This window comes from Phyllobates terribilis, unplaced genomic scaffold (assembly GCF_046119375.1).
Source record: "Phyllobates terribilis strain yellow unplaced genomic scaffold, ASM4611937v1 Scaffold_374__1_contigs__length_1864666, whole genome shotgun sequence".
NCBI classification, from domain to species: Eukaryota; Metazoa; Chordata; class Amphibia; order Anura; family Dendrobatidae; genus Phyllobates; species Phyllobates terribilis.
Window position 1 is genome coordinate 1188617 of NW_027363134.1, and position 13015 is coordinate 1201631.

Here is a 13015-nt window from a genome sequence, read left to right on the forward strand (position 1 = left end):
GGCTCCTGCACATCTACTGTGCGCCACCATAACTGGGATGTACAATTACTGTAGTCTTGACAAAGAACGCATCTTTAGCGTTCGAAACGCGTTGCCCTGGCTACACTATGTGACTATGGAATCTGTTTTTAAAGAGCTTTTGTCACAATAAAGAAACCTATTTTTTGAACTATTCATGAAGCTGGTAATCCTTTCTCCTTATGCATTGCAAACCGCACTGATTGAAAGAATGGGGAACTTTTATCCCTGACAGGACACTTTTATCCCCATTTTAAAATGGAGCGGCATGTGGTATGTCTGACCGTAGCTCCATTCATCCTCTTTGGGGGCTTCCAGAAAAAGCCAAGTGCAGCCCCTTAGGGAATAAATGGATCAGTGGTCGAGTCGTACTTGCCGCTCCATACTAATGGGGATAAAGGTTGCACATTCTCCAGGTCACAGCATTCAATAACTTATTTATCCTTTGGCCACGTACACACGATCAGCATTTGGTCAGTATTTTACATCAGTATTTGTGAGGAACAATCAGAGGAAAAGTAAAGTAGAAAGATGTCACCACTTCTGCATTTTTCACCCACTCCTGGTTTTGTCTTACAAATACTGATGTAAAATACTGACCATATGCTGAACATGTGAACATGGCCTTAGGAGAGGTGATTACTTGTTTTCACCGTAGAACCCCTGTAAGTGCATATTTGCTACTGTGCAATAGCCACAGGACAGGGAGGCGTTAAACATCCAAGTATTTAATCTCCATTGGAAATCAAGAATCTTCCCCTTATTGATATCAAAGGGAACAAGTGACCTCCATACACAACACAATCCACTATACCAAGACCAATACCACCACATACAAGAGATAAATACCGCCACACCATGACCAGACCACATATTGACCAAATACCACATACAGGCAATTAATACAGTCACACCATGACCAGACCACATATTACCTCCACATAGTGACTGAATAATACTGTCACACCATGACCAGAGCATGTATTACTACCACATAGTGACCGAATAATACCACATACTGTACAAGGAACAAATACCTCCACACCATGACCAGATCATATATTACCACCTCAGTGACCGAATAATACAATACTGATCATTAATAAAAAACACAATACTAATAACATTAATATTACCACTGGTGACATAATACACAGGAGCTCTGTATATAGTGTCGGTGTACAGGTAATACAGTGATCACCAGAGACATTACAGCATATACAGAGTACCTATATATGCTGTAATACAGAAATATACAGGTAATACAGTGACCACCTCCATACAGAATTATGGGCCCCATGTAATGCTGCTCCATAGAGTATACTGGCCCAATGTAATGCTGCTCCATACAGTATATTTTCCCCATATGATGCTGCTCTATACAGTATATTGGCCCCATGTAATGCTGCTCCATACTGTATATTGGTGCCATATGATGCTGCTCCATACAGTGTATTGGCCCCATATGATGCTGCTCCATACAGCATATTGGCCACATGTCATGCTGCTCCATACAGTGTATTGGCCCCATATGATGCTGCTCCATACAGTGTATTGGCCCCATATGATGCTGCTCCATACAGTATATTGGCCCCATGTCATGCTGCTCCATACAGTATATTGACCCCATATAATGCTGCTCCATACAGTATATTGGCCCCATGTCATGCTGCTCCATACAGTATATTGGCCCCATATGATGCTGCTCCATACAGTATATTGGCCCCATGTAATGCTGCTCCATACAGTATATTGGCCCCATATGATGCTGCTCCATACAGTATATTGGCCCCATGTCATGCTGCTCCATACAGTATATTGGCCCCATATGATGCTGCTCCATACAGTATATTGACCCCATGTAATGTTGCTCCATACAGTATATTGGCCCCATGTAATGCTGCTCCATACAGTATATTGGCCCCATGTAATGCTGATCCATACAGTATATTGGCCCCATATGATGCTGCTCCATACAGTATATTGGCCCCATGTAATGCTGCTCCATACAGTATATTGACCCCATATAATGCTGCTCCATACAGTATATTGGCCCCATGTCATGCTGCTCCATACAGTATATTGGCCCCATATGATGCTGCTCCATACAGTATATTGGCCCCATGTAATGCTGCTCCTTACAGTATATTGGCCCCATATGATGCTGCTCCATACAGTATATTGGCCCCATGTCATGCTGCTCCATACAGTATATTGGCCCCATATGATGCTGCTCCATACAGTATATTGGCCCCATGTAATGCTGCTCCATACAGTATATTGGCCCCATGTAATGCTGCTCCATACAGTATATTGGCCCCATGTAATGCTGCTCCATACAGTATATTGGCCCCATGTAATGCTGCTCCATACAGTATATTGGCCCCATGTAATGCTGCTCCATACAGTATATTGGCCCCATGTGATGCTGCTCCATACAGTATATTGGCCCCATATGATGCTGCTCCATACAGTATATTGGCCCCATGTCATGCTGCTCCATACAGTATATTGGCCCCATATGATGCTGCTCCATACAGTATATTGGCCCCATGTAATGCTGCTCCATACAGTATATTGGCCCCATATGATGCTGCTCCATACAGTATATTGGCTCCATGTAATGCTGCTCCATACAGTGTATTGGCCCCATATGATGCTGCTCCATACAGTATATTGGCCCCATGTAATGCTGCTCCATACAGTATATTGGCCCCATGTAATGCTGCTCCATACAGTATATTGGCCCCATATGATGCTGCTCCATACAGTATATTGACCCCATATAATGCTGCTCCATACAGTATATTGGCCCCATGTAATGCTGCTCCATACAGTGTATTGGCCCCATATGATGCTGCTCCATACAGTATATTGACCCCATATAATGCTGCTCCATACAGTATATTGGCCCCATGTAATGCTGCTCCATACAGTGTATTGACCCCCATGATGCTGCTCCATACATTGTATCGGCCCCCATGATGCTGCTCCATACAGTTTGTGGGCCCCCACGATGCTGCTCCATACTGTATGTGGGCCCCCATGATGCTGTTCCATACAGTATACTGGCCCACATGATGCTGCTCCATACAGTATATGAAGAACAAATAAAGTAGCACACTGTAACACTGAGTATATAGATATGAAATATGAAATATGAATAACATAACTGCTGTAGAAAATAGAAATAAATGAAAAAAATTTTGGAAATTTATTTTTAGCGCATGTAAATATGAAGTATGAAAAATGAATAGCATTACTGCTGTAAGTAAATGAGAAATCTTAGCACATAAATTGGCCAATTCATGTGTACCTGACAGCCGCGGTAAGGCGTTTCTCGATGTCAGGACCTACCAATGTGAATACCTCTCTAAGAGACCTCTGTCTGATTATGTGTACCTCTTAGAGAGGTATTCACATTAGTAGGTCCTGACATCGAGAAACGCCTTACCGCGGCTGTCAGGTACACATGAATTGGCCAATTTATGTGCTAAGATTTCTCATTTACTTACAGCAGTAATGCTATTCATTTTTCATACTTCATATTTACATGCGCTAAAAAAAATTTTCAAAATTTTTTTCATTTATTTCTATTTTCTACAGCAGTTATGTTATTCATATTTCATATCTATATACTCAGTGTTATTTGTTCATTATATATGGAGGTAGCTGCTCTTAGTAAGCACCTGTTCACACCTATTTTTTGTAGTGGAAGTGCCGTCATTTTCTTTGTTGTCCATACAGTATATGGGCCTCCATGATGCTGCTCCATACAGTATATGGGCCCCCATGATGCTGCTCTATACAATATATTGGACCCCATGATGCTGCTCCATACAGTATTTGGCCCCCATGATGCTGCTCCATACAATATATGGGCCCCCATGATGCTGCTCCTTACATTATATGGGCCCCCATGATGCTGGTACATACAGTATATGGGCCCCCATGATGCTGCTCCATACAGTATATGGGCCTCCATGCTGCTGCTTCATACAGTATATGGGCCTCCATGCTGATGCTTCATACAGTATATGGGCCTCCATGCTGCTGCTTCATACAGTATATGGGCCCCCATGATGCTGGTCCATACAGTATATGGGCCCCCATGATGCTGCTCCATACAGTATATGGGCCTCCATGATGCTGCTCCATACAGTATATGGGCCTCCATGATGCTGCTCCATACAGTATATGGGCCCACATGATGCTGCTCCATACAGTATATGGGCCCCCATGATGCTGCATACATAAAAAAAAATCAAATACCTCTCCCGTTCCCTGCAGGTTTGGTGTACTCAGCACGTCGTCTTCTGACTCTGCAGTGCTCAGAGCAGAGTGCGGTAGTGATGTCACCTCGCCCTCTGCCCTGAGACGTCAGAATCAGAAGACGCTAACATCACTGGAGCTGCAGGGAACGAGGAGGATAGGTAAGTATTTGAGGAGGAGAGGTGGGGGCGGGGGCTCTCCCTCCTGAAGGGGGCGCTCCCCCTCTCCGTAGGGGGCTCTCCCTCCCCCGACTCATAGGCCCAGTAGCGTGCCGGTGTCCCTCAACCCCGGGGCCCCAACACTTACTTGGGTGCGCCTAGTGGCGGTGACGCCGGCCATGGTCATCACGGCGGGTCAGGTCTGCATGCGCGTTCTCCTGCCACCCGCACTTTTAAAAGGCCCATGTCCTTACAAAAAAAGTTTTTTTTCCTCTCCTTCTGTGGGGCCCACCTGGCATTTCACCGGCATTCCGCCAGGCCAGTCCGACCCTGTCCTTATTTTTCAAGTCCAAATGGTTATTTAATACTTTTAACTCCTTCCTCTGCCCACCACTGCCCCCTCCAACCCCCTCATCTCTGCCGAGGACAAGACAAATGGGCAAGGCACGTGGCAAGGGACGGGGAACTGGACGTGATGGTGATGGTGCATGCAGAGGCCGAGGACAAGGCCGTGGGCAAGCTGAAATTGTGCCACAACAAACACCCACATCTTCTCGCCCGACCTTACTGTCCCAACTGCTAGGGGACCGCAGCACACCACTATTGAACCCAGAGCAGTGTCAAAAGGTTGTTGGTTGGATAGCGGATAATGCTTCCAGTCAATTAGCCGCCACTACCACCCTGTCTTCCACACGGTCAAGTCTCAGTAGCCGTGAGTCTGGACCGCATATTCCTCACCCTGATCCTCCTTCCTCCCACCATGCCAAGCGCCCAGAGACAACTGATCCCACACATGGACACTCTGAAGAGCTGTTCACTTTTACATTCATAGATTCGGGCCTCTCACCCGGTCCACTTGAAGCGGGGCAAGATGCATACCAGGATGGGGGTTCAGAGGGTGCCATGCATACCAGGATGGGGGCTCAAGGGGTGCCATGCATACCAGGATGGGGGCTCAAGGGTTGCCATGCATACCAGGATGGGGGCTCAAGGGGTGTCATGCATACCAGGATGGTGTATAAAGGGGTGCCATGCATACCAGGATGGGGGATAAAGGGGTGCCATGCATACCAGGATGGGATGGGGGCCACTTATACCAGGAAGGAGAGGCCATACATACCAGGATAGAGGATATTAACAGAATTGAGGGACATTACCCCAATGCCAGTGTCACCAGCAGACCCCCTCCCCCATAACAGGGCATCAGGACCACATTTTTTGCTTACATTTTTTCTTCCTATTTTCCTCCTTTAAAACCTAGGTGCGTCTTATGGTCCGGTGCGTCTTATAGTCCGAAAAATATGGTAGTTAAAAATGCCATTGCATCTTACTGGAAAAAAACGGATGTACCTATCTTTTCAGTTATTAAAGAAAAAATGGCTCTACATAAATTATATGAATACTGATTTGCAAACTCTAATAATAACCTTAACAAATATTTCAAAAAATGAACAAAGTGGCCTGAAATATATTCCTGATTGTTACTTAAATTATTAATACATATACTTATTAGATTTAATTGGATATTTATTATATTACGACTAAGTTGTTCTATAACCAAATTTTGAATTTCATCTTAATTTACTTGTTGTAATACTATATATTCTACTGTTTATTCAATTTTGAGTTCTCCTTCCCCTTATCCATTTTCCCACACTTATCCATTACTCTCCCGTCCCCCATATATTCCTCTATTCCCTAACCATATCCCTACCCCTTGAACTGTTATAAAATATTAATAAAAATGATTGAAAACAAACATAGTGTCACAGGTACAACTGTAAATCAATGTACAAGGTAAAAAATCCTACGATGTGCCACGTCATATCCTTCACAACCCTGAAGGTTTAAATCATGTGATATCTAGCCTCCGTCAACCATTGGTACAGTGATCACTTAAAAGGTCCAGCGTCCCTCTCCTCTGACACGGCCCTGAGGAAGTGTGGACAAAATGCGCGTCGGGGAAGAGGGATGCAGGACAAACCCTGTCTCACACTCCACTGTGTAAGTGGCACAATGCTATTAGCAATACATTTTACCAGGGGCGTACATAGGATTCATGGGGCCCCATAGCAGAAGTTCAAATTGGGCCCCCCCCCCAAAAAAATGTAAATAATTGTCGGTGTCACAGAAGAGCAGATCACACAACCTTCCAGCCTTTACATAGTAATTTTCCTCCTGCTGACGTCCTAGACCCCTCTTTCATTGTCCCATGAAGTGTGATACCAACAAAAGTGTCCCCCAAACACAGTATGATACCCCCATGGTGAATTCCTCCACATGCGCAGTATAATGACCCTACTGTACCTCACCTCAACTACCAGGGCAAAGTTTGCTGACCCCAACACAGTATGATCCCCCAATTGTGAGCTCTAGAACTAGAGAGGATGGTAGGTAAAAAGGGAGGGTGTTATATATAATAAAAGATGAAACTATATAACTAAGGACGGCGCTATACATAATAAGCGAGTACACTATATACTAAGGGCGTATGCTATACATAATAAGTGATTACACTATGTACTAAGGGACTGTGCTATACATAATACGGCTATATTCCTGCATTTGTGTGCAGTGTCAGTGTGCTACCCTGTTTTACAGACGCATTGAGCATGTCCTATTGTAATCCTCAAAATCGAATCAGAACAGGACATTCTCTGATCCTCACAGATCTCATTCTCAGATCCGTGATCCGTGATCTATAAAACTCTACAAGTCCGTGGACCATCCGATAAAAAAATCTGACATTTTACACAAATGTGAGAATGCAGCCTAAGGGATTTTACATGTAACATTATCACTCCAAGTCATACAGCGCAGATACAGAATAATATTTACATCCAGGCACTTACCGCTGACGTCTCGCCTGATCAGAGTCGGTTTCTGCTGCTTCTTCTCCATCTGGTCAGACCTTCATGTCGACATCTCCCAGTCACGATTCGTCTTGTCATGATGATCTCCAGCCTAGATAATAACAAGGTCACATATATTGTATATATACATGTGTCTCTCCTGCACTGCGCCCCTGAATACAGGTCTGTTATCCCCCATTAATATACTAGGGGTAGCCACTTAGTAATCAAAATATAAAGTGATAAGCAGCACTGTGCCCCCCATTAACTATAATCTCCACCTGCCAATAATATAAATTATTCAGTCTCTGTGACTCTCCCCAATTAACTGTAAGGCTATGTGCACACGGAAAATATACAAGCGCCCCCATCATTGCTCTGTCCCAGCACCTCCATCATTGCTCTCTCCCAACACCCCCAACATTGCTCTGTCCCAGCACCCCAGTCATTGCTCTCCCAGCACCCTTGTAATTGCTCTCTCCCAGCACCCCCGTCATTGCTCTCTCCCTGCACCCCCGTCATTGCTCTCTCCCTGCACCCCATCATTGTTGTCTCCCAGCATCCCCGTCATTGCGCTCTCCGAGCACCCCCATTATTGCTCTCTCCCAGCACCCCCATCATTGCTCTCTCCCTGCACCCCGTCATTGTTCTCTCCCTGCACCCCGTCATTGCTCTCTCCGAGCACCCCTATCATTGTTCTCTCCCAGCAACCCCCGTCATTACTCTCCCAGCACCTCCATCATTGCTCTCTCCCAGCAACCCATCATTGCTCTCCCCATCCCCGTCATTGGTCTACTAATCCCCATCATTGCTCTCCCCGCCCCATCAGTCCCATCATTGCTCTTCCCAGCCCCACCATTGCTCTCCCCAGACCCATCAGCGCTCTCCCCAGCCCCATCAGCCCCACCATTGCTCTCCCCAGCCCCACCATTGCTCTCCCCAGCCCCATCAGCCCTACCATTGCTCTCACCAGCCCCATCAGCCCCACTTTTGCTCTCTCCAGCCCAGTCATAACCATTATTGCTCTCCCCAGCGTTTCAGTAAAAATAAAAAAAAAAACACTTACCCCTCTGCCCGTTCCCCCGCAAGCTGCATCATCACTGTTCTTCCCAGCCCCACCATTGTTATCCCCAGCCGCACCAGCCCCACCATTGCTCTACCCAGCCCCATCAGCCCCCTTATTGTGCTCTCCAGCTCCATCAGCCCCATTATTGATCTCACCAGCGTTTCAGTAAAAAAAAACAAAAAAAAAACACTTACCTCTCTGCCCCCGCAGGCCGCTGCAATTTCCTCCCTCACACAGGCCCGCGCTGCATGATGATGTCATCAAGGAGCGCGTGCCTGTGTAAGGGAGGAAGCGGCGGGCAGGAAGCAGAGGATGGATCTCTGCAGCTCCGCTGCCATTCTGTCCTGTCAGCAGCGGGGATGCAGGGATCGCTCCCTGCCCGCCACGAGCAGGGAGACGCTGCACCGGCGGGCCCCCCGGCACAGCTGCACCAGCAGCGATATGTCCGCCCCTGGACTGCTATGGGGCCCCCCAGCTCACGGGCCCCATAGCAGTCGTGTGGTCTGCCTCCATTAGTGGTACACCACTGCATTTTACCTATTTTTGATTGCATCTAGCAGGGCTTTTGTACATCAGAGGCAGTCCATGTTTTCCAGGCGTGCGGTATTGCATGTATAGCCATACATGTTGTGAGTTTCTAACAAGCATATAAACTGCTTTTCACCTCGACTCTTTCGCTTCTGTGAACACTAAGTTATATACATGCTCTGTAGTAGCCCTGTCATTTCCAGACATTGGTGTATTATAATTCTGAGCATTATAATTCTCCATACACATGCACTTTAAGGGTTTATTATGTATTTATCTCTTGATTGGTGACTTTGAAGCAGGGTTTATTTTGTTTTTGTTTAACCACTGGACCACCCCAATTAATGAACAATTTCCTTCTTTGACATGCACATGCACTTTGGATAGTTTCAATCCTTGGAATCGTTGGATTATGTAATGGTATAGGTTACTCTGCAGTGACTATCTCTGCTAGGTTGTTCTATGCTATTTTGTGGGGTGCACCAGGAGATAATATTCATGCATACTGGGTTGGCATTTCTTACCATCCCTCAAACAAGAGGCATCTGTTTTTATTTTATGTATGTGTTTGGTAATGTCTATGATATTGTTCAGTAAAATCATTTGTTTTTTATACACACTAACTTGAAGTGCTCACTTTTGTCTACTTGGTCTCCTTGATGTAAGGATTTTTACCTAGTGGTACAGATTGATTTACACATATTCATTATATATCTGCAAACTTTCTCATAAAATTCAAACCTGATAAATGCTTCTTGCACGAGTATTCAAACTCTACAGACTAGTATATGGCAGAGGCACATTCTGTAGCGATTCTAGCTTTATGTTTATTGAAGAAAAATAATTACAGGCACATATAAATCCCCCTATTAATAATCATTTATTACACATAAAAAAATTACAATCAGTAATATGATACCATGGGGACCCCGTGCAAGAAATATTGATAATCAAGATAAAATATAACATACTGTAGAAATGTCAGTGATTCCCATATACAGCACTAGGAATGAATGTGTGAACTGCCGTTACATTAAAGATGGGACAATTGCAGAAATACACTTGCATTTTTTTGTTGGGTGCATTTTAAGGTGTGAAAGTGAAGGAGTTATAGATTTAATTCAGTGCCCATGTTCAAAGCAATATATTGGCAGGACTCTGAGACCTCTTAAAAAAGGAGAGGAGAACAGATTAATAAGAATAGAAATTTTTTTTTGTTAAACATGCACTTTCAATCATTTCAAAACATTTCATAACAGAAATTCAAATGGCTATATCTATATACGAGTATAGGAGGAAATAATCTATCACAAATGTCCGGAGCTGAATCTAGAAAGAAATTAGGCTTTAAAACACTAGCGCCGAAAAAAGGGGAGTGGGTATTGCTGGAAGCTGCTGATAGATTAGCGGGTCCTGTGTGAAAACCCGTAAGGAAGAATGGCTACTAGATAAAGGATTGATACTATCACGCTAAACAGCGGCTGAACAGAGCAGGATGAATGAAAGGAATAACAGACATAGAAATAATGTTTCACCAAAATGAGTTGAATGTCCCCCTTTCTTGGTATGTAAATTTGTCTTAAGATTACCGGATAATGATTTGCAGCTATGAAAGTTAATAGATGATTCCCTGGGTTGCGATGATCTATGGATAATTGGTCGGGTGGTACCTAGCTTCTGGTACAGATAGAGGCAGCTAGTGATTGGACGTTTTCCATCTATATATCCTCCTCTTACCATTTTTTTTCACCCTTCCATTGACACGACAACATTATTACTGAACACATAAGCTCTATCCTTTATATATACAGTATATAATTGCAAGGGAAAATGCTTTTTAAAAAAAGGTTTTAAAAAATTAATTATTAATTTAATTTAATCTTTTTTTATTTTTTATATTCTATATATATTTAAATTTTTAATGATTTATTGTACTACAGTGCTGCTCACCATTCTTGTCACGCCTTCATTTTTTCGTAGACTGTACAATATCTTCAGAAATAAATGGAAATGTACCAAAGTTATATCCTCAGGATTTGTGGTCCAAAGTAATACAACAATACAATATTGTTTTTCAACTTCAATGTTGCAATATCAAAGAAAAAACTGAATGTGCCACAATAATGGCACCCCTAATTAATACTTGGTTGCACACCCTTTGTCATTGCTGACAGCCTCCAGACATTTCTTGTAGCCATCTGTAAGCTTCTTGCACTTCTCAGCTGGAATTTTCTCCCACTCTTCCTTTGCAGTTTGTTCAAGCTCTTGAATGTTTGCAGGGTTCTTTTTCCCAATGGCAGATTTCAGCTCACCCCTAAGATTTTCAATGGGATTGAGGTCAGGACTAGTATTGAGGGATACCTTCCGATATCAGGAAATATCGGATCGGATTGGATCGGGCCGATACCCAAAAAGTATCGGATATCGCCGATTCCGATACCGGAAACCAATGCAAATCAATGGGACACAAATATCGGAATGAAAATAAACCCTTTCTTTCCTTGTAGGTTAATTCTACATGAAGGAAAACAACTAACAATAATGTAGAATGTATTGGTGGAGGTGGTTGCCCAAATCGATGGGAACAGTGCTCACAGTGAAACATGAAAAGCCGGCAATTCATCAGTGGCATACACCGGTACCCGACAATTTAGAACAGAAAGAATAGAGCTTCACACATAGATTAGATAGAAACATGTCAGTCACATATATATGAAGTACAGTGACAGTGTTGCTTACTGTACTTGTCATTTAGTGTAAAGGATTTATTTAAAAAAATATTAGTGTTTTAATGCACCGTCTCTTTAAAAAAGCCGGCCGGCAATTCAGCAGCGGTACCCGACAATTTATAACAGAAAGAAAGAGCATCACACATAGATTTGATACATAGAAACATGTCAGTCACATATATAAGAAGTGCAGTGACAGTGTTGCTTACTGTACTTGTCATTTAGTGTAAAGGATTTATTTAAAAAAATCTTAGTGTTTTCATGCACCGTCTCTTTAAAAAAGCCGGCCGGCAATTCAGCAGCGGTACCCGACAATTTACAACAGAAATAATAGAGCATCACACATAGATTAGATAGATAGAAACATGTCAGTCACATATATAATAAGTACAGTGATAGTGTTGGTTACTGTACTTGTCATTTAGTGTTAAAATAAAGGATTTATTAAAAAAAAAATTGGCGTGGGGCTCCCCGTAATTTTAGTCTCTAGCGAAGGTTAAGCAGACAGCTAGGGCAGATGTTTGAAGCCTGGGAAGAGGGTAATACCCACGGAGCTTCCCAGGCTACTAATATCAGCCCCCAGCTGAATACCTAGCCTTTACTAGCTATTAAGATGGGGGACCCCCCCCAAAAAATGACGTGGGGTCCCCCCTATTTTAATAGCTAGCAAAGGCTAGGCAGACAGCTGGGGGCTGATATTAATAGCCCAGGAAGGGTGCCATGAATATTGGCCCCCTCCCAGGCTAGAAACACCAGCCGTCAGCCACCCCAGAAATGGCGCATCCATAGGATGCGCCAATTTTGGCACTTAGCCTCGCTCTTCCCACTGCCCTGTAGCGGTGGCAGTGGGGTAATAGGGTTGGAGTTGATGTCAGCTTATAATGCCAGCTGACATCAAGCCCAGGTTAGTAATGGAGAGGCGTCTATAAGACACCCCCATTACTAACCCCATAGTCAAAGTTAAAAAAAAAACACAAACACCCAGAATAAAGTCCTTTAATTGAAATAAAGACACAATTCTTTATTGTTCTAAATTAAACCTTACTTACCATCACGCCCATTCCAGCTGAAGCCAACGATCTCCTGCAATAAAAGAAAAATAATAAAGCAACATCATCCTTACCTTTCGATGGCTCCCAGGACAGCTCCAGCTCTGCTACATGGAGATGACAGGCTGGATCGCAGCAGAAAGCTGCCATCCAGCATGTCATCCCGCAGACACTGAGAAGCACAGGCATGCTTGCGCTCCTCAGTGTCTGACTGTGACGGCATCCCGATGAGCCAACAATGAACTCAGCTCACCTCATGCACGTCACTGATAGCGTGGGAGAATTCTCCTGCGCATGCGGTGAGCGTGAGAGACTCGGCTCATCGGGATGCCGTCACAGCCTG